The 26,720-nt window shown below is 50.6% G+C and overlaps 1 pseudogene; it reads left to right on the forward strand.

The window, feature by feature from the left end:
- LOC120222021 lies at nucleotides 1-23,490 on the forward strand (annotated as a pseudogene).
- The last annotated feature ends 3,230 nt before the right edge of the window (nucleotides 23,491-26,720 follow it).

The following is a 26,720-nucleotide window of genomic DNA, read 5'->3' on the forward strand; positions in this document are numbered from 1 at the left end:
ATGACACTGGTGAGGGCCAACAAGACGCCCGTGAGAGCAGTGGGGCAGGACTGCGGCAATGCCTTGAATGTCAGGGCCAAGTGGAGAGCTGTGGCCCAACTGGGCCTCGAGGGATGGCTGAGCAGTAGTTTAGCAAAGGAACGTCGCGGGCCGGGAGGAGGGAGCCTCACGCGGTGCGCCCAGCAGGAGCGCAAGCCTGCGGTGTGTGTCCCTCACCTGGAGTGCGTGGGGCTCAGGGCCAGCTTGTGCCACGAGCTGAAGCCAGATTGCAAAGGGCCGTTTCTGGGATGCCAGAGGATTGGAACTGCATGTGGGGGGAAAGGGGATGCCGCAGAAGGCTTTTCAGCCGGGGAGTGATGTGATCAGATCTTCCTGATCCCCTAACACGACCCCTGCTCTTGTATCTAGGGCTGGAATAGAGGTGGGGATCCCGCGGGGACCCTGCGGCTGTTGTCCAGGGGCCCTGGTGGCGGGGAAAGGGAATCGGAGCCGTGGGAGGTGAGGAACAGGGGCCGTTAGGTGAGACATTCAGGGATGGATGGAATCAGCTGACTCTAGGGGGCAAGAAGCTGAGGACAAAATTATGTTCTTTGCTAGAAACCTCTGGGCATGTCTCTGTGGTGTTTGTGCGTGACGGCGTGCATCTGCTTCCGTGCATGCCGCGTGTATGCGTGCATGTGCATACACGCATGCGAGGCTGCTCTCTGGATGCACCCTGGGGCCCCACACGCACCTGTGTATGTGAGCTCCTGTGTGCTCTCAGGCACATCTGCAGCCATGACTGTGTCTGTGTGTCTGTCTTATGGTCTGTGAGTCCACCTGCTGCTCCCAGTCCAACTGTGAAGCCCCCGTGCCCTCGTGCTCTGGGCTCAGGGGAGCACTCACCCAGGGGAGCACTCTGCGTGCCCGGCACCTCCAGGGACTTAAGCTGTAGAGGCTCCCACTGCTAACGCGAGAGGCACCTTCTGTCCCTGTTTGATGCTGCAACGTGAACCCCGAACCCCGAGGCAGTTCTTCAAAGGGAGCACGGGGTGGGGGCGAGGGAGAAAGCACACACACTGTGAACTAACCGGGCCCCTGCTCAGCCCTGAGCCAGGGACCTTCCTACACAGACAGGCTGTGATTTGCAACTGCATTTCCCCCAGGCCAGGCTGAGGGGCTTCTGGGCAGGGTTGGGGGAAGCGGAGCGAGCTGCCCCTCCCACCCAGCAGGTCCCTTGGTCACCAGGCTGCCAAGAGGGGCTGAACAGAGGAGCCCTCCTTCCTTCCTTCCCGCCCTCCTCTTTCCCTCCCTCCCTTCCTCTCTTCTCCCCTCTTCCCCTCTCCCTTCCCTCTTCATCCTCTCCCTTCCTCCTTCCCTTCCCTCCTCCCCTATCCACTATTTCCGGAGGACTCCAAAACTTCCCACCAATTCCCATGTGTGTATTAACTCCGCTATTTAGTGATTGTGTGACGGCGGGCAGGTGCCCCCTCACCTCACAGGGATGTTAGAATTCTGTGAATTCAGGCGTGAGTGCACAGCACAGTGCCACGCTCCCCAGAGGAACCCCCGTGGTAGCCATCCATTCGTGCCGTGGATCAATAAGGTGGCTCTCCATCAAATTGTCTTTACCAGTAGGAGACACGGTCAGATGAACAAATAGTGCAGTGAGAGTTTTACAAAAGGCGGGTTGCTGGGGCACTCAGAGGGAGCTCAGAAGAAGAAGGGACATTCTTCCTAGGCAGATACGGGGTCAGGGAGGGCTTCCTGGAAGAGGTGACTCCTGAGTCTTAAAGGCCAGCTGGATTTCACCGAGTGGGTCCGAGGTGAGGGCATCCAGGCTGAGGGGAGGATTTCGCTGGGGTGTGGAAAGGAAGCTACAAAAGCATTTAGGTGCATCCGGGTGCCTGGTTCTGCGCGGGAAGGTGTCCGCGGGCTACGATGCCAGGCAGGTCTGTGAGTGATGAGTGGCCTGGGGAGAATTTAACCAGATGACCAGTGCTGGGCTGAGGGGCCTCAGAGAAACCTTTCCAGGCCCAAAAAGTCTTTTCCACGCAGGTAGTAAGCTACCTGTGGCGGCCATCCACACATCTCCTCAACAGGGGGCTTGCTGGAAGGGCTGTGGCCCATGGCCTTCAGCGGTCCACTCCTGCAGGATGGCCTTAGCTGCGGGGGGTGGGGGGGCTGCATGCCAAATCTCCCCCTTCCGCCACAGCCCGTGCTCAGGGACTGACTGGTGCCCAACAGGAAAGATCTGGGTTTTGTGGCCCAAGTCAGGACAAATCTGAGGGGCCGATCTCGCTCCAGGACTTCCCTGAGGGGTCGGCTGGGGCTGTCGTCTGCACTGCACTGTGACCTCTCCCTCTGCCTACCCTTCCTTCCCTCCCTCCCACCGCTGCCTTTGCATACTTCTTTCCCCCACCCCGCCTCTTTGCCTAGTAACCTTCCTTTTTGTTGAAGTCCATACAGAAGGACGCAAAGCTCTTTGAATTACATACAACTCAAATCCTTGCCAAGCGAACCCAGCCTATAACTGTCGCCCAGATCAGGAAACCGAATTTTAGCACCCCCGCAGGAGTCCCTTTGTGCCTGTCTCTCTCCTGAAGGTAACCACTGTCCTGACTTCTAACACCATAGGTGGATTTAAGGTTTGCTGGTCTTTGGCCCTTAAATTAATGTGACTACCGGGCGTGCACACTTAGGTGTCTTCTTTCACTCAGGGTTACGCTTGTTGTGATTCATGGTGTTGCAGGTGACCGTAGTTCATTCGTTCTCACTGCTGCACACATTTCCTGTGTCTAAATTACCATATTGTATTTATTTATTTGCTGCCCAGAGGAGTTTGCGTCCTTTCCAGTTTGCGACTATCACAAATAGCTCTACTGAGAACATGATTGTGCGGGATTTCCGGTGTTTTAGAAACTAATTTCTGTTAGGTATAAACCCAGGCTCAGGGTTTCAGGGGTGGGTCTGCGTACGTTCATCTTTAGTGATATTTCTGGACTGTTTTCCAAAGGGGCTATGCCACCTTGCTCTTTCACCAGTAGTGCATGAGAGCTCTGGTTACCATGCCCCCTTGCCAAAACTTGACATTACCTATGTTTTTAATTTCCAATGTGGTATCATTCTCATTTCACTTTCCTTGATGGCTAATGAGATCGAGCATCTTTTCATGTTTATTGGCTATCTGGGCACCCTCCTTTGTGAAGCCGCTGCTCTAAGTCTTTTACTTACATATTTGCTGGAGTTTTTTCCCCTTATTGATTTGTAGGAGCTCTTTATATATTCTGTATGCTAGTCCTCTGTCAAATCCCCATGCTCCTTTTTTGAAATTCAAATATCCCCGGGGCGCCTGGGTGGCTCAGTCAGTTAAGTGTCTGACTTCGGCTCAGGTCATGATCTTGTGGTCCATGGGTTTGAGCCCCACATCAGGCTCTGAGCTATCAGCACAGAGCTGCTTCGGATTCTGTGTCTCCCTCTCTCTCTGCTCCTCCCCCACTCATGCTCTCTTTCTGTCTCTCAAAAATAAAAAGAAGTTAAAAAAATTTAATGAAATTCAAATATCCCCAAGAGTGGGGGAGAGGGAATGGGGCTGTGTGAAGGAGGAATATGAGGTAGGGGTGAGGCCCAGCATCACCAATACCTGAATGGTTCCAAGTTTTTTCTCCCTTCTCTGAGCCTGGGAAGCCCTTCCAGAAAGGATGCGTCCTTGGTGAGGCTGCGTTCTCCTTCCTCCTACCCGTCTTCTTTCAGCTGGGAGAAGCTGAAATACAAAAGAGGGGTCACAGAAGAGCCAGCAGCAAAGATCTGGAATTTTCACAGTCAGGGAGAGGAGCGGGGGAAGAGTTTGACCTCCCTGCCTCGTTCTGGGCCTGCACAGGTGAGGGTCTACTGTCCAGAAGAGATGGGAAGGACAGCAAGAGCACCCGCGCTGGGGACGCCTGGCAGTGGCGCCCTTCCAGAGAGACAGTCACTGAGTCCAGGGGGCCCTGGAGCCCAAGGGGATTGGAGAAGGAGAAGGAAAAATCAGGGGCCAGAATGTCTTGGGGGGAGATGTGACCGACCCCCCTTTTTGTACGGGATTCTATCTTCTTCATCCCCAGATCCCTGGCTCCTTAGCACAGGGGGCGCACTGTGATTGTCCAGCAGAAAGTAAGGGGGGCCTGTGGGACTTTCTCAGAGGAAGCCCAGGGAGCCAGGGGCCTGGGGATGCTCATTAGTGTGGGTTGAATGAATGAAGTTCAAAACGCCACGTAAATAATAATGGCGCCATTTCTCGAGCGCCTACGGCTCCCAGGCACGTTTACTTCCTAGTAGCTGGTGCCCTACAAGAAGCACCCCCATGTTGCAGATGAGAATAGGTAACTTGTCCAAGATCACAAGACTGGGATTCCTCCCCAGCTCTGCCAGACGCTGAAGTCTGTGTGCCTCCTGCTAAGCTGCACAGCTTCCGATTAGGGACTCCCCCTCCCCTCCCCCCTCTGCCTGCCAGGAACTACTTAAGGTGTTCCCAGCAGGCAGCACACTTCTCCCTTACAGGGGTGAGGGCACAGAGGCTGGTGGGCGGGGCTCTGGGAAAAGAGGAGGAGATAAAGGTGAAATCAAGGGCTCTCTCACAGGTTGTATGTTACCGGCCACCTGCCTGCCTTCCTCCCTCCTGCTTCTCTCCGGCCACCTGCCTGCCTTCCTCCCTCCTGCTTCTCTCCCTCCCTCCCTCCTTTCTTTCTCTTCCATGAACACTAACTGAGCCCTACTGTGTGCTAGGACTGCGCTAGGGCCAAAGTGAAGAAAAGAGGCACAAAACCTTGCCTCTGTACAGCTGATGTTTGCTCAGGCGGTGAGCACAGGAGACAGTCACACATCCAATGACTATGTAATCACAACCGGGGGTGGGAGGGGAGGGGCTCACATGTGCTTTGCTCCTCCTGCTGCAGATGTTTCCACCCCCTCCCCTGGCTCGGGAGGAGACCCAGTGTCTGTGAGTTCTGTTCCCAGAGGCCTTTGTGCTGCAGGGAGAGCCAGCCACACAGGCTGCTGTTGCCAAGCACAGAGCTCCCCTTCCTGGCTTTTGTTTTGTGAAGACACGTTTTCAGGGGAATTGTGCCGCATTGTCTGAGGGATGCGGGGCTTGGAGGGAGGAGAGAACTGGGAGTTTCTCCCAACCAGAAAAGGGTGAGGCTTGAGAGGTGGGGAGGGTGCTCTGGGGGACCTTACAGGGGAGGGGTCAGCCTCACCACGCAGGCTCCCAAAACTGTCAGAGATGCAAATAATCCCTCTCACAAACACAGGCTTGGCAGGGACGCCACGGAGTTTCCAGTCTTCGGGCTCTAGGAAATCTGGGCATAACTATTACCTGTGGGGTCCGGAGCAGAGCAGAGACTGGAGTGCCTAGCCTGAACGATGCGTATTCTGTAAGGCTCCGGAGACCCCCGCTTGAGAGGGGGAAGGGAGCCTCAATGTCAGCTAGGGTGGAGTTTCCTACCCTCATGACCACCTCCTCCATTCCTCACCTAGATGTCCCCAGTTCATGTTCAAACTCCTGGCCTCTGAACTATCCTATTTTTGCCTGACTACAATGGTTGACCTCAATCCAGAATCCATACCTGCTTTCCGGAGTCTTCCCGCATCTCCTGGGGCACTGACCGGGGCGACTTTGTGGGTAGGGATGGCACTACCCATGGGGTATTTGTAAGGATTAAACGAGATAATTCATGTGCAGCATTTAGTACAGTGCCTGGCGCATTAGCTATTGTTGTTAATTACCTCTCCAGGCCGAGCGGAAAGGGAAACAGAGGCGGGGAGGAGCATGGCACGTTCAGATCTTCGGATTACAAACAGCTGGTGCAGCTCTGGGCTCATGGGACGGGATCAGAGGCAGGGAAGGGACCCAGGATCTGGAACACGTATGTGATCGCATACACCACGCCAGGGGTTTGCAATTTCTTCCTGCAGGCTGTGGGAAGTACTGGCATTTTATAAGCAGGAATGTGCATTTCAGAGAGCCTACTCCGTTACTAGGGTGCGGAAGATGGATCTGAGCAGAGAAAGACTCAAGGGCATGTTGTCATATGCCACTGACCCCAGTTTATGAGGACGGCACTTCTGTATATCTGAACAGGCAACATACAGAGAAAGAGAGTCTAACCTATTTTCTAGCAACGTCTCATTTTTAAGTGAGGAAGCAGCTTGAAAATGTTAATTGTACAGTCAGGGAAGTGATACAGCAGCAGGAAAAACAAACAAAAAAAGCCCGCAAAGAGATCGCAAGTGTGGCTCTGGAGGCGACAATGATTTGGGGACATCGAAGTGTCAAGGTTTCTGAAATCCTGACACCTTCCCTCCCACTGACCCCAGGGGACATCTTCTTTAGCTTGTGCATTAAGTAGGACACTGGATTCCAAGCCGCAAAAGCAAACCAGAACCTTTGCCAAAGGGGCTTAGTAACGGGAAGTTGCTGACTTGCATAGCTGAAAAGCCTGGAGGTAGCTGGCTGCAGGTGAAGCTTGATCTAGCGGCTCAAACAGTGTCAGCTAAGAATTGGTTGCTCTTTGTCCTGCTGTCTGCAGTTGAGACTTCATCCTCAGGCCTTAGACAATCTCTAACCACCCCAGGCTTCCGCCTCACAATTACGAATGGCTGTATATCCTTACTTTATTCGTTCCAAGGCAGGGTGGGTGGTGTATGTGCGTGGGGGCGCTCTTCTGGTAGAAGAATTCCTCCTTCTAAGAACCACTGCCCTTTCCTCCCTGCACTCACATCCGTGTCTCCTGGCTTCCCATTGGCTGTGAGAGCTTATGCGGCCCTCCCTCAACCGAGCCGGGTGGTGGGAGCTGGGAGACTGACCCTCCTCACGCAAACCACATGGAAGAAGGACAGGAGAGGAAGGGTGCTTTCCTAAAGGCAACTGCCCTCAAAGAGTAGAAACAGGCGACCATGACATTGTCTCTCCCTATGTCCTTACCTTCTGTGACTTTCCTCCTAGACTCTGGGGCTCCTCCTCTTCTCCCATCCTCGAGGTATAGGGTCCTTGCAGTGCTGCCTTGGGTCTTCTCTCTCCTGAGCCCCTCTTCCACCTCCCCTACCCACCCAGGTGTTGACTCTTGAATCCACAGCGCCCGTCTGGGTATCACCCTGCCCCAGGAGACTACGAGTCCAACTGTCTGCTGGGCCTGAAACCCAGCATCTCCAAAACCTGCTTCGAAACCCGGCCAGCCTTGACCCTTCCTCCCCTCTCTACCCTGGACACAATCTAGCCCCAACTATAAATCTCTGGGGAACGCATTGACCTCTTTCCAGCCCCACCACCCAGCTCACGTTAGGTGCTCGGGGAGCACAGGGTAACTGGCGGTTTCTGTTTCGCACCCCCTGTCCTGCACGGCCTCCTCACTGCTCCTGGGGTCCCCGGGGTGGCCTGGCCACGAGGGCAGGGTCCGTATTGTTGTAACCGCTGCCTGAGCAGAGCCCGGGACAATGCCTGGTGCTTAAAGATCTCCCCAGAACTGCGGGGACTGAACACATGGACAAGTGGATGAAAGAGAAAAGAAAAAGGGGTTGCCTCTTGGGGGAAGAGGCAGCATCTGTGAAGCCCTGGGGAAGCAGGGGGTGCCTTGGGCTGCCTACACCAGCCGTGGCAGCGGCCCATACTCATCACACGGGGCGGGGTGGGGGCAGCCAGGCTGTGGAGAAGCTTCTGGTGTGAGGTGGCTAGTAGGGTAGAGGCTTCTGAAGGTCCTTTGGGTCTCCAGGGCCCTTTAGGCTCCGTACAGTGAGTCCCGATGAGCACCTGGAACAGCTAGACATTGACTCACCCCCTTTCTTGTTTGAATTCATCAGAAAACGAGCATCTCGACGCTGGGGCTCTGGGAGCAAAGTGTGCTTGTTCTTCCACCCTGCCCCGGTCACGGTCACGGGTGCTGGGCATGTGGGTTACAGACACCTAGGATACCAACTCCTGCGGTGACATGAAAATGCGTATGGATGGGGGGTGACAGGCAAAATGGGCCTGCTTGGCTGTAAAAAGCTCGCAGACTTTATTAACCTCCTGCGACTTGGCAGAGACGACAAGCTGGTGGCAGACACACAAATACGGAAACAGACATGTGGCTTCGTGACTTTGGTTTTCTCTATGAGGTCTCTGTGCTTTTCTGGACAAAGATTCGCTCTCAACCTCTCCCCTGCTGCACAGGGACCTCCTTCTGCCCTCAACAGGCTTGGAAAGAAAGGTGAAGGGAGGAGAAGAAGACTGTGTTTTATTGTGTTCATGCAGGACTAAACGTCACAGCCACCCAGAAAACAAACATCTTCACCTTCCTCATTTTATAAATGAAGAGACAAAGGCCCAGAGAGGTCCCCTGACTTGTCGGAGGCTGAATGGTTGCTGAGTGGAATATTGGGCCCTGCGTGCAAATCCGTTCTTCCGAAAGACCTTGTCACTGGGCTGACTACACAGCCACGGTCAGATGTTAGGGTCTCCATGACCTGCATCGCACATGTCAGAAGCACCGAGGACGGGCAGGGGGCGGGGCGCTGTTTCAAACTTCCTTTGGCGCTGGCTCCCGAGGAGAAACCTGAGTAGTAAACTTGATAGAACAGCCCAGGTTTCACGTGGGCCAGAAAATAATGCACCCTGATAGATTCTCTGCTTGATTTCTCCATATGGGGTTCGCCTTCTATTATGCTGCTTAAAACCTTTTTGTTTTTAAAACATGTTTATATATTTATTTCGAGAAAGAGGGATAGAGGGAGCAATAGCCAGCTGGGGAGGGTCAGAGAGAGGGAGACAGAGAACCCCAAGCAGGCTCCACACCTTCAGCGCAGAGCCCGGCATGGGGCTCGATCACGAACCCTGAGATCACGACCTGAGCTGAAACCAAGAGTTGGAGGCTTAGCCACCTGAGCCACCCAGGCACCCCCTCGTTTTCTTTTTAACATAGAGAGATTCCAGGAAGAAAACCCAAAGTGGGCCATTAGGTTCCGTGGTCAGATGAGCCTTTGTGGACACTAAACTTATTGTGGTAGCCTTTCACAAAATATAAAAGTATCAGATCATCACGTTGTACACCTAAATCTGTCACTTATATCTCAGTAAAACTGGGGGTGGGGGATGGGAACCTAAGTATAAATTTAGGAAATCCAAACAGTAGGAACATTCTTAGAATTAAGTACTCTTCTCTTCTCTCTCTCTCCCAAAGGCAATCTTTGCTAACATTTTCTTATGGTTCCTTCAGCAAAAAGAATACATCCACGTAAGACTGTATTTTGTTTGTGACATGAGTGGGGTCACAGGATACCCCTGAGATGTTCTTTCTGCACCTCGTTCTTTTCCACTCTGCCCCACATCTGAGAGAATCTTCGCACTCGAGCACCACCTTTTTCCTGATCACATAGTGTTCATTTCCTTCACGCATTTGAAAACCCGGTTTGGGGGTTGTTTTCTTCTCAAACTCTTAGAACTAACGGAAGTCAGTTCTTGGTCAACTTTATGCGACACAAATACGTTGTCCTTTTTTTTACTGGCTAACCTCCAACACACGTTAGCATTTCTTGTTTCTAGAGGCAGCTCAAAGGGTTGCTTCTCAAGGACCAGGAGGAGAGGGCAGGAAGGGGCCGTATCCACTTTCCAGAGCTGCCGGAAGGAAGCACCACAAATCTGGTGGCTTAAAACCAATCGACTTTACCGTCTGAGGTTGGCAGTCTAAAGTGGGTGGGCGGGGCTGTGCTCCTCCGGGAGGCTCTGGGGGAGGACCTCTCTCTTTGCCTCTTCCAGCTTCTGGGGCCCCCCTTAATTTGTGGCCCCTCCCCCCAAGCCAGCAGCGGAGAGTCTTCTCTCCTCCGTGGCTGTTTCCATCCTTCTTTTCTCTCTATTCGAGCCTCCTGAGTCCTCTTAGGAGGATCCCTGTGATTACATTGGGCCCATCCAGATAATCCAGGATAATCTCCCCATCTCAAAATCTTTAATCACATTGGCAAAGGCCCCTTTGCCGTGTAAACTATGACTATGTCCAGGGATTAGGACACGGGCATCTTTCGGCGGGCGGAGGAGGGGTGGGAGGAAGGGGTGGTAGTATTGCTCCAGAGCATAGCCACCTCTTCTCCATCTCTAGCATGCTGGAACTTTCTACATGTAAGCCTCAGTGCAGACCTTTTCTTCCAACGCCACCTGAAAGGGGACATCCTTCAAGGGCTGGCACGTCACCATGTCTGTTTCTTACTCAGCCCTGCAAGCCCCCCTCCCATGGGCACAGGGACAACTTCTGGAAATCAAGCTCTTGTGCTAAGAAGTTAACTCTCCCAGCTGGGCCTTACTCCCTTGCCAGGCTGTAAGCTCCCGGAGGCCAAGGGCCAAGGCTTGGGCTTTCGTGGTCGTTGTTTCATACCCAATATGCCTGGCGTGGCACCATCTGCCATCAGAGAGAAGAGGAAGGATGGGGGGCTGGAAGAGAAGGAGGCGGCTGTTTCTCTGCAGCCCAGAAGCTCCCTCTCTCTTCCCTGAGGGCCTGCACGCACCTGGGGCTCAGCTTGGCTTCTCTCTCCCCTTGGGCGCTTGGGTTTTCTAAAGGCCACCTGGGAGCAGAGACTTTGCAGGAGGATCTCGCACGATTTTCCATCTGGCCATCGGCGCCCTAGTTTCTATTCGGCCCGATTCTGGGGTCACTGCAGGAGCCAGAAGGACGCTTGATAGGAAGCCCAACGTCTTTCGGGATTCTGCTGCGGGTGGAAGGGTGAGGAGGGCAGGGCGTGATTTCTGGCACAGGGAAGGAGTTCAGATATTGTGCTTCGTCTCAGAGGCGGGTGGGGGGGCGGGGGGGGCAGACTGGATGGCCTCTGGGGTTGCTACGCCGCATCCCCACCCCCGCAAATCTGCCTCTTCCTGCCTCTCTCTCTGAAACCTCCAAACTTGAGACCCCCTGGGCAAGTGGGCATGGAATTGCTGTGCCTCCCGATTATAAAAATAGCACCTGCCTCTTATTATTAAGCAACTAACAGGGGCGCCTGGGTGGCTCAGTCGGTTAAGCGTCCGACTTCGGCTCAGGTCATGATGTCACAGTCTGTGGGTTCGAGCCCCGTGTCGGGCTGTGTGCTGACAGCTCAGAGCCTGGAGCCTGCTTCAGATTCTGTGTCTCCCTCTCTCTCTGCCCCGCCCCTGCTAGGTCTCTGTCCCTCAAAATAAAATAATGACATAAATTTTTTTTTTTAAACTGACAGTCTCAGAAAAACATAAAGAAGCAGGAAGCTGTGATACCTGTAATCCAGATACCCAGAAGGGTCCGTCATTGACATTTTAGCCTATTTCCTTCTAGTCTTCTTTCTATGCATATATATTTGTAACTCCTGTGAGAGGTTTCTTTCTGGGGTCCTCAGGGGAGGGGGCGTCTGCAGAGTCACTTAGGACCTCCAGGTGTCCCCTGTGGGGGGGGGTGCTGGCCACGCCCCGTGCTGCTTTGGCCCATGCCACCGGGGAAGAGGCTGAACAACCTTTCTCGGGAGCGGTCCTGGGACCTTAAGGAACATTTCAGTTCCGTGCGGGATGAGAGCAGAAGACCGTCTCCAAGACTTACAGAATGGAAGTCCTATTAGGAGCGGGTGGGAAGGAGGTATAGGTATCTCATGATCTTCTGTGCCCCCCCTCCCCCCCCCAGGAGCCCTCCTGCTTGGAAGTCTCCCTCCCCCTCCTCTCTTTCCTGTTGCCCCTCTGACGCCTCACCTCTTCCTGCTCAGGAACCCAGCTCACTCTCTTCTGGAAGAACCTCTCTTCCTGAAACAAACGAGAAACTGTTGAATCGAGTCCTGTACCTCCCACATTCCCAGCTTCTGGCTCTGAACGACCATGGCTTTTCTCCAGGGATCCCAGCTGCTCCTCTCTGGAAGGCAAGTGGGTCTCCGCGGGAGGGGTGCAGGGGCTGAGGGAGGAGCCGTGTTCTCTGAAGTGCAGGGATGGAGGGGGGTGGGCGGAGGGTCTTTCATCCAAACCATAGCTGCCTCCCCCAACAGTGTATCTATAATACAACATGTCTCCCTTGCTCAAGGCTAATTTCTTCCAGGAACAAAAACACCCACAACCGTACAAATGATATTTGACACACGTAAGAAATTAATATTCTTCCTCTCACTATACTCGTAACTCTATTTCCTGTGAGCAAACAGCCTGACCTTATTAGCTCGGGAGAACATTTGCCTACTCTCTGTCAAGGTTAGATGACAAGGTATCCTTCATTAACTTGACAAAAAAAGTGTATTGCTTGGAAAGGAAATTGGGGTGGGTGTGGAGGGGGATGGGTGAGGTGAAAAGTCTCTTTTCAGCCTATCACGCACATATTTTTAACACACTTGAAAAGACACAATTTTGTATCTTGCTCTTTTCACACGGTAAACACCATCCCGAATTTTTAAAAAAATTCCCTAAACACCCTGTCTTACATAAGCACCATTTAAAATTATTGTGTAACATTCTATTGTAGAGCACAGCCTGGGATGTTTAAGGGCAGAGAGTCAATGTCCCAGGATCATTCTTGCTAAAGTAAATCCTTAAGAGCCCTAAGAACTAGCGTGGTTGTTGCTGGAGGCTTTCGAAAGAAATCACTAGTAGGGAACAGCTCACATTAAACTGGAAAGTCTGTTCTAGGATATCAGAGCTGTGTCCAGAGAGAACAGTGGCTTGTACCCATGTGAGCTGAGTCAAGCATCATATCCTAGGAGGAGCCAAGGTAAAAATAGTTAAAAAAAAAACAAAAAACAAACAGATACAAAAGGTACTCTCCCTGGGTGATTGTGTCCACAGCCATCAATCCATCCCCGGGGAGTAGAATCAATGACATTTCAATTCGGACACGGCAGACCGCTGTATTCCTGGAGGGGAATGACCAGGTATAGGAGCAGCAAGTTCCTAATTTCGAGCTCTGACCGTCTCTGAGACTAGGTAGCCCTCAGTTGTCCACCCAGATTGAACATTAAGGGGGAAAAAAAACAACCCGTAGGAAATGCCCAGACTTAATCACATTCTGATTAAAGAATAAAAATCAGGGACGCCTGGGTGCCTCTGTCGGTTAAGCGTCCAATTGCTCTCAGGTCATGATCTCAGTTTGTGAGTTCAAGTTCCACATCAGGCTCTGTTCTGACAGCTTGAAGCCTGGAGCGTGTTTCAGATTCTGTGTCTCATTCTCTCTCTGCCCATCCCCCACTTGTGCTCTGTCTCTGTCTCTCAAAAAAAAAAAAAAAAAAAGAATAAAAATCAGATTCACCTCCCCCCCCCCCCCCCCCCCCGGAAAACCCTAGGGAAAGACAAAGCTCTCTGTTCAGTTTGTGCCGCTTACATACCCTAGAACGACTTTCTGATGGCAGGGGGTGGGCTGTATGACCTCCAATATGTGTCACATCCACACCCACCAACTCTTGGCAGCAAATCCTGGGATGTCAACAATTTTATAGAGTATTTTATGCCCATTTTTTTTTTTTAATTTCGCAAACCTATTTTCAGGTCTAATCATCAGGGAGACTTGGTTAATAGGACAGAAATCTGGGGCTATGACAGGGAACTCGGACTGCCTTGGGTCTTCTCAGAGGTGTCTAGCAGTCCTGAGTTTCATCCAGATGTCGGCAGGGGACCTTCCAGGGAAGTGATGGGATGCTCTCTGGTCTTCCCAGAGGGCCTAGCCCGACCAGATGTGGCCCGGAACTGGGCAGGAAGCCGCGGAAGAGGAAGCCTAGCTCCGTGCTACATCACAAGAAGCTTCTGGTAGCCAGCCCTGAAATGTTCCTCCTTCCCCTGAGTCATGCCCCCCACACCCGCTCAAACATAAACTCAGCCAGTAAGAGCCTCCACACTACCTCCTACGTCTGTCTCGGATCCACTTCTCTTCCTCCCCGACACCAGCTCCCCGATGTCGGAACCATCTCCCCACTGGTCACTGGTCTGCCACCCTCCAGTCTTTCTGCCTTGGGTCAATTCCTCATGCCACAGCCCACATGATCTTTATCATCTGAGAACTCCTATTTCCAAGACGGTGTCAAGTTCATAATGCCCCCTTCCATTACTGGAAATAATCCCAAGCCAACAAGGAATGGAGACAGAAAAGCACAAACTCCATTTTTGGCCAAAGTAGGACCTAAGGTGGAAGAATGGTCCCCAAACGATGGGTCTTCAGCAGAGGCGCTTGTAGGAGGAAGCAGAGCGGGGACGCCAGGGTGCAAAGTCTTCAGGAAAGCTTACAAAATGCTCATCTGGAAGTAAGGGTCACACCTGGATGAGCAACGCAGAGAGCAACAGCGGGGGGCAGGTGCCCTTGCTGGTGGCCTGGGCTCTGCTGGACCAAGACTTACCATACATGTAAGATGTGGTCTGTCTCTGTAGCAACAGGGAAGGAGAGACTGCGCTGGGAAGAGCCTCACCATTGGTGAAGAGAAGTCAAGGCTAAGTGCCCTTCCATTACCTCTGGGTCGTAAGGAAAATTTAGCCCACCTATAAGACAACCTCAGCCACTCTCACACAGGACGCCCAATGGGAAGGAAAAAAAAATCACCTGCTTCAGTGATGCGTAATCTATACAAAAGAATGACAAGAAAAAAAGCACGGGCACAGGAGAAAAAACAAACAGCAGGCAAAGAAGATACACCAAAACATGTTGCCATAGAGCAGATGAAAAATCTAACCCGAGAAGTGAGAGAACATAGGGAAGCAGTCGCGTCCATGAAAAAAATACAGACATTAGAGATTCCGGAAGAGGTCATGAAACTGTAGGAGGAAATGGATCCTGAGCCGGATTGCTCAGAAAAGGAAAGACAACCATCCAAACTTCATTCTTAAAATAAGGTCTAGGGGCACTTGGGTGGCTCAGTCGGTTAAACGTCCGACTTCAGCTCAGGTCATGATCTCATGGTTGGTGGGTTCGAGCCCCGCGTTGGGCTCTGTGCTGATTGCCAGCTAAGAGCCTGGAGCCTGCTTCAGATTCTGTGTCCCCTTCTCTCTCTGACCCTCCCCTGCTCACACTGTCTCTCTCTCTCTCTCTCAGAAATAAATAAAACATTAAAAAAAAAACCTTTAAAATAAAGTCTAAAATCTGAAGGGGTAAAAGGGACCATAAATTCTGTTTAAAACTCGGTGAGAAACAGCAAGAGGAGCAAAAAAAAAAAAAAATATATATATATATATATATATATATAGAAAGGATCAGCGAGGAAACAGTAGCTGTGAAGGATGAAGAACTGTTTGTATGCGCGTGAACTACTTCAAGACATTGATCGGACGGTTTGCCTCTCAGGAGGAGATGGATGGGTGGGAGGAGGGCAGGGATGGACGGGTGAATTTCGACTTTCCTGTCTTAAAAATGTTGACTTGCACAAGCTTTGGAGCTCTTCAAAAAATATTCTAATCAGGCAAATCCCAAAAGCCCCCAGCACGCATACACATATACCAGTCTGATGACGTTATATACTCGGCTCCCTGAAGACCTCTGAATGGCTCTCCTTGCCGTGAGGATAAAGAGCTCACATCCATCTCCAGATGGTTTAGCAGCAGGGCAACCACAGAGTTTATTGTGCAACAGGGCAGTGTCGAGGCTGGACGGGGTGGGGCGCTAACATGTGTATCCTGAGACTCAGGTCACCCCCCCATGCGGGTGGTCACGAGCTGACCCTTGATGCCCTCTCCTGCCTTCCCGCTCAGCCCCCAGCTCTGGGGCTCTATGCGCAGCCACACTCCAGACCACTCCACGGGGCTGCTCTCTCAGCCCCAGTGTTCTCCCTCCTCCCCACTCCCCGTGCTCCTCTAGGTCTTATTCTGCCCAGTGCCCTTTGGATCTGACGCTTGGATCTCGACGCTTAATGTATTTCACTAATTCTAAAATGCATGCTTCCCTCTCTACGTTTGCACATCTGAAATTAGAACAGGTCTTACGGTCCACGGCATGTCCTAGTTTTCATCGGCAGCAAACTTGGCGGGCCCTAAATGAACGGCGTGTCCTACAACAGAAGGCGTCTGAGATTTGATGACACGTGTTATCACTCTGAACTATAACTGTCTCGTTCCACAGCTGGCTTTCCGGTCAGTAGCTGGGATATCTTCGCAGACAGCGCCATGGGTTATTTTTCATTGAATTCCCAGTGGCGCTTCCCGGAAAACAGTAGTTCCATGGCAAATAAATTCCACAACGAAGCAGAAATTTTCAGGAAAAAAAAAGCAGGTAGGGTTGGGAGATTTTTCTCTTAAAAACTTCTGAAAGTATTTTTCCCCGCTGAATATGTCTGGTTTTCTCTAGGTCTTTCAGGCCTCCAAAGAACCCCAACTTGATTATGGAATGAAATCAAGTTCCGTATCAAATACATCTTTCTGTTTCTAACAGCGGGACTTCTGATCTAGAAAGGAAAGTGAAATGAAAGTGAAAAAGTATGTATGTTTCTAATTGAGAATTCCCATCTCATCGTTGACTTGGGTCACAAGGTAGAGGCAAGAAAGTACAAAAGAATATGTTCATTCACTCAACAAACGTTCAGGGGGCCCCATGAATGTCCTCCTGACCTTCGTCCCATACTGAAAAGACAGCAACAAATAAAACCAAATCTCCTCCCCGAAGAGCTGACGATCTAGTGATGAGCGCGAAACAATAACATACGCACAAGTAAAGATATGACATGTCAGAAGTGGTGATGGCAATGAGGCTAATATGAGAATATAGCATTTTACTACATCTGTGGGTCCCCAAGCTTCTCTGATCATAACAATCACCAGGAAGTTCACTAAAAACCGATTCGTGGGCCCACGCCAGGCTCACTGGCGGGAGATCTCCAGGGGAGAAACTTGGCAAAACTATCTGAAAGAAAGCTTCAGGTGATTCACGTGATCCCTGGCTGCCTAGGCTGCGTCCGAGGTTTTGAACTTGGGCTGCACAACAGAATCACATGGAAAGTTTTAATGTGTCCGGCACCTGGGTCCCTCCCCTAAAGGCTGTGATTTGGTCTATCTGGGGGAGTCCTGAGCTTGTATTTATTTAAAAGCTCACCAGGTAATGCGAGTGAGCTGCCGAGGTTGATAACGGAGGGCTGTGCAGTCCCAGCGAAGTTTGAAGAGTGAAAGTAGGAGCTCACCCACCCCTGCCCGGGAGTCACGATGAGACTCTTGCACCTGCATGCCTGTGTCCACGGCTAAATGTCTGTCTTCAGAGCTACACCCAGGGACAGACCGACGGCCAGCTGGAGTACCGAGCCTTTGCATCTGCTTCTGTACTTCTGCCTCGGCCATGCTTCCTGTACAAAGTCAAGTCTGGGAGGTGACCGCTACCATAACATTTCAGCCAGGCCCTGATACCGTCTGTGCACAGCTGTGACTACCTGGAGGACACTTCCAGTCACGGAGCACAGGCTGCTTGCCATTAGCAATTTTTCCGCAAAGCCCCCAGTGTTTAATTTCCATTAGTAACTCTGTTTTGAAAGCCCATCAAGTCTACCAGGAGCCATGCCAGGAACCCCATATGTGAATGCCCTAATTGCTGCCTCTGAAAGAAAGAAAGAAAGAAAGAAAGAAAGAAAGAAAGAAAGAAAGAAAGAAAAGAAAATGTTTTCCTTTTCGGCTCAAAATTTCCAAAATTATTACATGCCTACACCTGGCTCTGAGGGGGACTGAAGGAGAAGACTGGGGTCCCAAGGACATCCAGGTGAGAGGAGCCTCGCTATTCCCTTTTCTGATGACTAGACTCTGAAATCACTCCCACTCTGACATGAACTTGAAGGGAGGCTCCCCAACTGGCCTTGGTTGGAGCTGGGTGACGTCTGTGAGCCTCAGTTACTCCATCTGTCGGTGTTATTGTAACAATCAGGGGTGCGGGGATGCCTGGGGGGCTCAGTTGGTTGAGCGTTTGACTTCTGCTCCCAGTTGTGATCCCACGGTTCGTGAGTTTGAGCCCCGCACGGGGCTCGCTGCCATCAGCCTGGAGCCTGCTTTAGATCCTCCAGCCCTCTCTCTGTCTCTGCACCTCCCCTGCTTTCTCTCTCTCTCTCAAAAATAAACAAAACATTAAAAAAAAAAAAAAAAGAATCAGGGGTTGCGGGGACTGAAGCCGTAAGCACCAAACCTTGCACGTAGTAGGCAGTTCTGGTTGGTACACCCTCCCAACCCCAACTCCCCCCGCCCCCCACCTCCCTAGAGAACTGATTGTGTCGGGGCTTTTTATGTCATTGCTCAACGAGCCAGAAACAGCGGTCGTGCTGATTACAATGCTGGTTTGCAGGGAACAAGCAGTAGCGTTGACATTTGCAGAAAGCTTTCTTGCTAAACTTTAAACACTTTGCAGATCTCGTCCCGCTGGCATTGCCTGTTAGTCATATTCCTACGGCTCTGATGGACGCGCCAAGTTCAATCAGACACCCAGGGAAAGGGCAGGATAATTGGTTTCCTTTAGGGCTCCAGCAAAGTTAGGCGGACACCAAGTTCATTTTAGCGTGGAGGATGCTAACTTGTATTGAGCGTTACCTGTCTGGCATATAGGAGGAGCTCAATAAGTGCTGACAAGCTGAATAATGTGAAGGAATGATTAATTAATTGCGTAGGCCAGAATGAACTCTGCATTTTTATTGGGTACCATTTGTTTTGCTATGCACAAAAGGCTGATTTCAAAATTGATGTACCTATTTGAGCACAAAATGGCCACCTTCTCACTGTGTTCTCATATGGCCTCTCCTTGGGGCATGTAAGAGAGAGAAAGCCCTCTGGCGTCCCTTCTTTATTTTTAAGTTTTGGTTTATTGATATATTTTGAGAGAGAGTGAGCGAGCAGGGGAGGGACAGAGGTAGGGAGAGAGAAAATCCCAAGCAGGCTCCACGCTCAGCACAGAGCCCGATGCGAGGCTCGATCCCACGACCAAGAGATCATGACCTGTGCTGAGATCAAGAATCGGGATGCTTAACTGATTGAGCCCCCCAGGTGTCCCTGCTGTCTCTTCTTAGATCAGAGGCCACCCTATGGCCTCACTTAACGTTAATTCTTAGTCTGATTACAGCCACAGGGCTAGGGCTCCAAAACGTGAATTGCTGGGGAGCAGGGGGAGGGGACACAAAGGTGAGGATTACCCTACAGGGCAGGAAGTCCTGTGATTGAGAAATCTCTGATTGTGAGCTCTTTAAGGCTACCAGGAGCTTTTGAAGGGTTCCCACAGGGGAGGGAGTAGTAAACAATAGCCCAGCTTTCTCTTGGTTTCATCTCAGGTGCACAGGGAAGTTGGCTCCGGGGGCCCAGCCTGCAGGCGGTGGGAGGCGGGGGAGGAGCTCCGTACTTGGTCGGTCTGACATTCGCAGATGCCACAGGTCTGCAGTCCCCTGTCCAACGCCAAGTCCAGAGCCCCCTCCATGTCCCTTTCTCTTGCAGAGGCCTAAGCAGGGTGGGGACAAGCACTGTGACCAAGGGATCAGATCCCAGAGCCGGAGGCCAGCTCCCTCCTTTGCTCCCTTACGGGGGTGCAAACCGGCTCAAGCCTCTCTGTGCCCCCTCCTCCAATCTTTGTACTCAAGGCCCCGATTGATTCTTCCCTAGGCCTTTATGCAGAATCTTCCATGGACTTCCTGAGCCTGGGGACTCCAGGGTGGCCGCTGTCCCTGCGGGGCAAGCAGAGCAGCACATCCAGAGGAGTGAGAGTGCCCCACACCCCACCCTGCTCCAGGCTCACCACCGCACCGCCTTCCCCCTTCTTCCCTCAGCCACTCTGCATGGCCTGCACCCTGCCCCATGGGTGTAGACACCCTCCCCCGCCCCTGCACCCCCTCTGTACCTTAAACCCCACAAGGAGACCCCAGGGTCCAGGGAAAAGGAGGGGTCAAATCAGGTAATTACCATCCTCCTTCTCAACAGAGCACCCTGAGCACCACTGATGGACAGCACCCTGCAAGTTCAAGGCCACAGAGAGGCTTCCATATTGTTTGTTTGTTTTTTACATTTTTTAATGTTTATTTTTGAGAGAGAGAGACAGACAGACAGAGCATGAGTAGGGGAGGGGCAGAGAGAGAGGGGGCCACAGAATCAGAAGCAGGCTCCAGGCTCTGAGCTGTCAGCACCAAGCCTGATGCAGGGCTCGAGCTCATGAACCTCAAGATGGTGCCCTGAGCCCAAGTCGGATGCTTAACCAACTCAGCCACCCAGGTGCCCCTTCCATATTGTTTCTAAGTCAGGTGCCTGTAGTTAAGACTCGGGGGCAGGGGGCGCCTGGGTGGCTCAGTCCGTTAAACGGCTGACTTGGGCTCAGGTCATGATCTCACGGTTTGTGGGTTCGAGCCCCGCATCGGGCTCTGTGCTGACAGCTCAGAGCCTGGAACCTGCTTCAGATTCTGTGTTTCTGTCCCTCCCCTGCTCATTCATGCTCTGTTTTTCTCGCTCTCAAAAATAAATTAAATAACATTTAAAAAATTAAAGAAAAAAAAGGACTCAGCGGGTTGCGAATGCCTCTCCCTCTCCTCTTCCTTCCATGTCCTGTCTGCCTGCCTCCTTCTTATTCCACGTCTTTCCTTCCTCTGTCACGCAGGGAACACACAGCCGCATCTTCATGCAAGATGTGGAAACAATACATGATTGAGATGACACAGCAAAGTGTCAGTATCGTTCTGTGCCTCCGCCTCCCCCCACACTCCCCCCTTCCTCCTCCCAGGTGGAATCACGGCCAGGGTTTTGTGTGCACCGTTTCATCCCTGTAGCTTGGGGAAGCTCTGCATTTAAACATATATGAATACACACGTCCGTGTAGACACAAATATGGCTTTCTTACATACATGCCTGTGTGGACAGGTACATACGTATAACTTTTGTGACGTTTTGATATAGTTGAGGTCATACCATAAGTGTCCTGCAAATTGCTGTTTGCACACATTGTGTTCGGGGGGACTGTCCATCACAGACACACAGGTCTACGCGGAGCCCTGACTCGCACTAACAGCCGCACGATCCAACCTGGAGATTTCTAATGGTTTTTTAACCTCTCGGTACTGACATCTCTGGTGTTTCAAATTTGTGTCTTGAGGTCACAAACAAGAAAGTGATGACTATTACATGAGTTATCTGCTGCCGCCTAGCACAGCACCCCAAAACTTGGCGGCTTAAAACCATAATGAATACTCACTATCACTCACAAGTTTTGCCAGGCAGAAATCTGGGAGCTGCTTGGTCGGGTGGCTTCTGGCTCCGCAATTTCCTAGAGGCCGCAGTCGCTGGGTGGCGAGGAAGGGCTGGAGGGTCTCCTCACTCACGGGGCTGGCGAGTGGGTGATAGCAGGTGGTGGTGAGCCTTAGTTTCTCCCCATGTGGGCCTCTCCATGAGGCTGACTGTGGTGGCCGGTTTCCCCCAGAGGGAGTTATTCAGGAGGGAACACAGCGGAAGCAGCGATGCCTGTTAAACCTAAATTCAAAAGGGGCAACTGGGTGGCTCAGTTGATTAAGCATCTGATTTCGGCTCAGGTCAGGATCTCATAGTTTGTGAGTTTGAGCCCCCCACCAGGCTGTGTGCTGACAGCTCAGAGCCTGGAGCCTGCTTCAGATTCTGTGTCTCCCTCCTCTTTCTGCCCCTTCCCTGGTCACACTTTGTCTCTCTCTCTCTTTCTCTCTCAAAAACAAATAAACATTAAAAAAAATTTTTTTAAATACCTAAGTTCAAAGATCACACGTGATCAGTAGGAGATATTTTCCATTCCCATGGAGGCTGGGAGAGGGGGAAGCTGGCAGGGGGATGGGGGGTCAGGACGAAGGAGACAATGGAGAGGACTGGACCAGACCAGTGGCGAGCAGATGGTCCCTTGGTGACGTCTCCGCGCCTGTGCTGTCTGGGCCCATCTGGGGCCACAGGTGCCCCTGCTTGAGGGCCGCTCCATGCACCCAGAGAGATCTCATAATCAACAGATTAAGTGGGGAAGATGGGGAATAACTTCAAATACAGGTGTCAGAATCTCTTCGGTCGTGAGGGAGAGAGCCATAGTGAACACATGGACATGACCTCCAACAGATATCTGTCTGTTAAGGAGAGGAACATCAGTACAGGCAACTCAGCTCCTCAGCAACAAAGCAGTCCCTTGAGAGATTCCTACTCTGGGCATGCTCCGTGGAGTGGGCAGAAAAAAATCGTCCTGTTCTCCAAAAATACAGAGTTCATTGGATATTGATAAGAAGTTTGATAGAACTCGAATTAGACTTCAAAGAAGAAAGGTGTGATGTAAGCTCTGTGCACAATCGGACAGCACGTCCGACAGAACTACAGGAAGTCGCTTTCTGATGCAGAGATGGCCGGAAACTGTGGGCCTGTGTTTTCCTATGAGCACCTACAGCAAGCAGTCAAAATCCTTCTTTTCTAATAAAGGAAAAACAGACCTTTCTGAATTAATGCTTGAGAATGTCCTTTTCCAGTTGGCTCAGATCTAGCCCCCAAATGACATGTATTAAGCAGCATATAGCCCCTGTTTTTGATACATTTGATCCATCCTTGGTTTCTACCAAAGATGAAGGAGATCAGCTTTGAGAAAGAAAGCAGCAAAGTATTGAAGAGGGGGTTGATCCCCCCTCTCATGGCACAAATACGTATGTTTGAAGCTAACCTCACAGGTTAATCCTTTTCATTTCATTTTTATTTTTTTAATTATTAATGCTTTATTTATTTTTGAGAGACGGACAGACAGAGCACGAGCAGGGGAAGGGGCAGAGAAAGAGGGGGACACAGAATCTGAAGCAGGCTTCAGCACAGAGCCCGACGCGGGGCTTGAACCCACGGACCACGAGACGCCAACCCGAGCCAAAGTCAGATGCTCAACTGACTGAGCCACCCATGCACCCCAGGTTAATCCTTTTTAAACTGGGACCAAAGTTGGCTCCTGGAATGACTGAACTAAGTGGGGCGGATCCTGCCATTCCGAAAGCTAATGTGACTCAGCAGGGGAGCCACTACCACCCTGTGTCTGAAGTCACGTAGGCAGAAACAACATCAGGTGTCTGGAGACAGCCCGTGCCCACGGTAGCAGACGGGGAGCTTGGAAAGTCCATTCACAGATTGATTACATACTCTAATTCGTGCCTGATTTGCCGCAGATTACAGAGAATCCCTGTGGCTGGGGACTGATGGACCGTTACAAGGCATAAGCCTCCTTGAAGGGAAACCTGAGGGCACATTCTCGCTCAGGGACTCTGAGCCAAAGGGCTGCCTCTTCTCCGTGAGCCTCAGGTGCTGCCCCAGATCCCTGCGTGCCCGAATTGGACCGCGGAACCAAAGCACTCCCACCCACCTTGTGTAGTTCGCTCCTCTGCGGTAACAGGACTTTTGGAACATTATAAAGATCCCAGTTCTGGCATGGATTTTGAACCGTTGCTTACTATCTCACTAAACAGGACTTTCCCTTTTAATCTGCAGTATCTCTGCCATGCAATATCTGTAGATGCACTACATATGATGGAATTGATGGGCTCCCTTTACCATCAATGTTGCAGGAGGTTTTTTTGAAAGAGTATCATTATAAGCAAAAAGTTAGACTTCGCTGGTTAGAATGGAAACCAGTCAAGGCAAAGTAAGCTCTCCTGCCCTCAAAGGGCATTAACTAAATCTGCTTTTGTGCACATCAGACAATACACCTGTAGCCAGTACTGTGTTTGTTTTTTTTTCAGTTCAGTATGTAGGCTTAGTGTTAGTACCCATCAGATGCGATCTGCTCTTACTCAGATCAACGTGGTGCAGGGGCGCCTGGTGGCTCAGTCGGTTAAGCGTCCAACTTCGGCTCAGGTCATGATCTCACGGTTTGTGAGTTCAAGCCCGGTGTCGGGCTCTGTGCTGACAGCTCAGAGCCTGGAGCCTGCTTCGGATTCCGTGTCTCTCTCTTGCTCTGCCCCTCACCCACTCATGCTCTGTCTCTCTCTCTTAAGAATAAATAAAACATTTTTAAAAAATTGTTTTAAAAAGATAAACATGTTGCCTATTGAGATAACAGAGGACAGGGCTACAGGTGTTCAGTGAGGCTACAAAAACATTTTGTCCACTGAGCTAACAGTTTGGTTTTTAAAGCCTGTAGTAATTGAGTGAGACAACTCCGGGACATGTGCTGTGGGGAATTCTATTTATTATGGAAGAACAAATTATTAATATTGGATGAGTGTTTCAACAGTGTGACTCATGTTTGAACCTGTTATTTTTTCTAAGAAATTTTCTACTACCTTCCAAAAGTGATGATGTTTGTAGTTACTATAAATTGAGCTTTGGAAGTCCAAACAATAAAGGCTGCCTTCCTTTGAGAAAAAAAAAATGCGGTTTTCTGGCCACAAGGGCATAGTGTGGTTCACTTAAGTATTGGTAGAGTTTATAGTCAGTCCCCTGTCTCTTCTGCCAAAGGTACTGTTAAGTAAACCAGGTTTTCTAAGTAGTTGTTCTTAAAATTTCAGGCTTCTAAAGTTGGCAACAGAATTTTATTTAAAGGGCCTAGGTATTAACTTTTTTTCAATGAATGCTTTAACCTAAAACACATTGGGAAAAGCTGCAATATCATCGTATATGTGATTTCTTCAAAAATTTTTAATGTTTTTATTTTATTTTTGAGAGAGAGACAGAGCACAAGCTTGGAGTGGAGCTGGGGGTGGGGCAGAGAGAGAGGGAGACACAGAATCCGAAGCAGGCTCCAGGCTTTGAGCTGTCAGCACAGAGCCTGATGCGGGGCTCAGACCCATGAACAGTGAGATCATGACCTGAGCCGAAGTCAGATGCTTAATGGACTGAGCCACCCAGGCGCCCCTGAGTTTTTAGGTTAACACATGCAGTCTGTTGATTCATTAAAGTTGCATCTTTTCCTGGGCCCACGATGAGTTTGTGAACCATGAAGAAAATGAGGCTAGAAAATGTCCAGCCAAGCCAGATAAACAATAACTACAATGGTTGCTGATGTTGAGATTATTGTTAAAGTGTAATGAACAATTGGGATTTATCTCTTTGTTGTAAACTCTTAGAGCTGAATTGCTTACGTACAATTTAAAGAATTTCAGTGCAGTTAATTTCTAATGGAAAATCTGAAACCTACATTGTAGATTTTTTAAAAACTAGTGGGGGAGAGGGAGGGAGGCAATCCATGAGAGACTCTTGAATACTGAGAACAAACTGAGGGCTGATAGAGGTGGGGGAGAGAGGAAGGGGGGTGATGGGCATGGAGCAGGGCACTTGTGGGGATGAGCCCTGGGTGTTATATGGAACCCAACTTGACAATAAACTATGAAAAGGAAAAAAAGGTAAAAAATAAAATAAAATGTCCTGTACAGGGGAACCTGGGTGGCTCAGTCAGTTGAGTGACTTTGACTCAGGTCATGATCTCACAGCTCGTGGGTTCGAGCCCTGCATCAAAGCCTGGAGCCTGCTTCAGATTCTGTGTCTCCCTCCCCTGCTCAAACCCTGTCTCTCTCTTTCTCAAAAATTTATTTCTGAGAGAGAGAGAAAGACAGCGTGAGTAGGGGAGGGTCAGAGAGAGAGGGAGACACAGAATCTGAAGCAGGCTCTGAGCTAGCTGTCAGCACAGAGCCTGATGCGGGGCTTGAACCCATGAACCGTGAGATCATGACCTGAGCCGAAGTTGGACGCCTAACCGACTGAGCCACCCAGGTGACCCTAAAAAACTTTTTTTTTTAAAGGTACTGGGCAACCACTGTATCTGTAAATTACCTAACACCTTTTTGTCACCTAGAATCGTGTGCTATACTACCCGAGTGAGCTATTTTGCAAGTAATACCAAGTTCCGGTGTTTGCTTCTTAGTAGTGAACTGCATTTACAATTCTGTCCTGGACATGTTACACTCATCCAATCCATCGTTGTGTCTTTTTTTTTTTAAATTTTTTTAAATGTTTTATTTATTTCTAGGAGAGAGACAGCATGAGTAGGGGAGGGTCAGAGAGAGAGGGAGTCACAGACTCTGAAACAGACTCCAGGCTCTGAGCTGGCAGTCAGCACAGAGCCCGACGCGGGGCTCGAACCCACGAACCGTGAGATCATGACCTAAGCGAAAGTCGGACGCTTAACCGACTAAGCCACCCAGGCGCCCCCATCGTTGTGTCTTTTTGTCCACGTGCTCTGTACCACTGGTGAGTGCTCCTTGGTTCCCTCACCTGCTGCTACCGAAAGTTCTTTTACATCCTGATGGCTACTGCCAAGGCTACAAGAAAGAGAAGTTCTATTTGTGCGCAACACTAACCCTCTGACGGCTAACCTACATTCCTGCTTGCTGTGCTCTTATGCTAATAAAGTATGTTTGGTGTCCCCATAAAAATCAACAACAAAACAAGTCACATGTTATCAGTGCTGCCACATTCTGTTCATCAGAAACGAGTCACGAAGCCCAGCACTTTTGAAGGAAGAAGCGCAAAGGATTTGGGAACCTATTTTAAAACCATCAGAGCTGCCCTTAAGCGTGATCTTGATGGACTTAGGCGAAGGTATCCTTAGAATAGATTTCTAGATGGGGCACCTGGGTGGCTCAGTCGGTTAAGTGTCCGACTTCAGCTCAGGCAGGTCAGGATCTCAAGGTCTGTAGGTTCGAGCCCCGCATCGGGCTCTGAGCTGTCAGCAGAGAGCCTGCTTTGGATTCTGTGTCTCCTTCTCTCTCTGACCCTCGCGCTCTGTCTCTCAATAATAAATAAACATTAAAATTAAAAAAAAAAAGAATAGATTTCTAGAACTGGAACGACTGGATCAAGTGGTATATGCACTTTTCATTTTGATCATTCCTGTTTGTGGCAGAAATTGTTCATCGTCCTCCAATATCCATCGTCTCTC

This window comes from Hyaena hyaena, unplaced genomic scaffold, assembly GCF_003009895.1.
Source record: "Hyaena hyaena isolate Hyena2069 unplaced genomic scaffold, ASM300989v1 scaffold_15, whole genome shotgun sequence".
NCBI classification, from domain to species: Eukaryota; Metazoa; Chordata; class Mammalia; order Carnivora; family Hyaenidae; genus Hyaena; species Hyaena hyaena.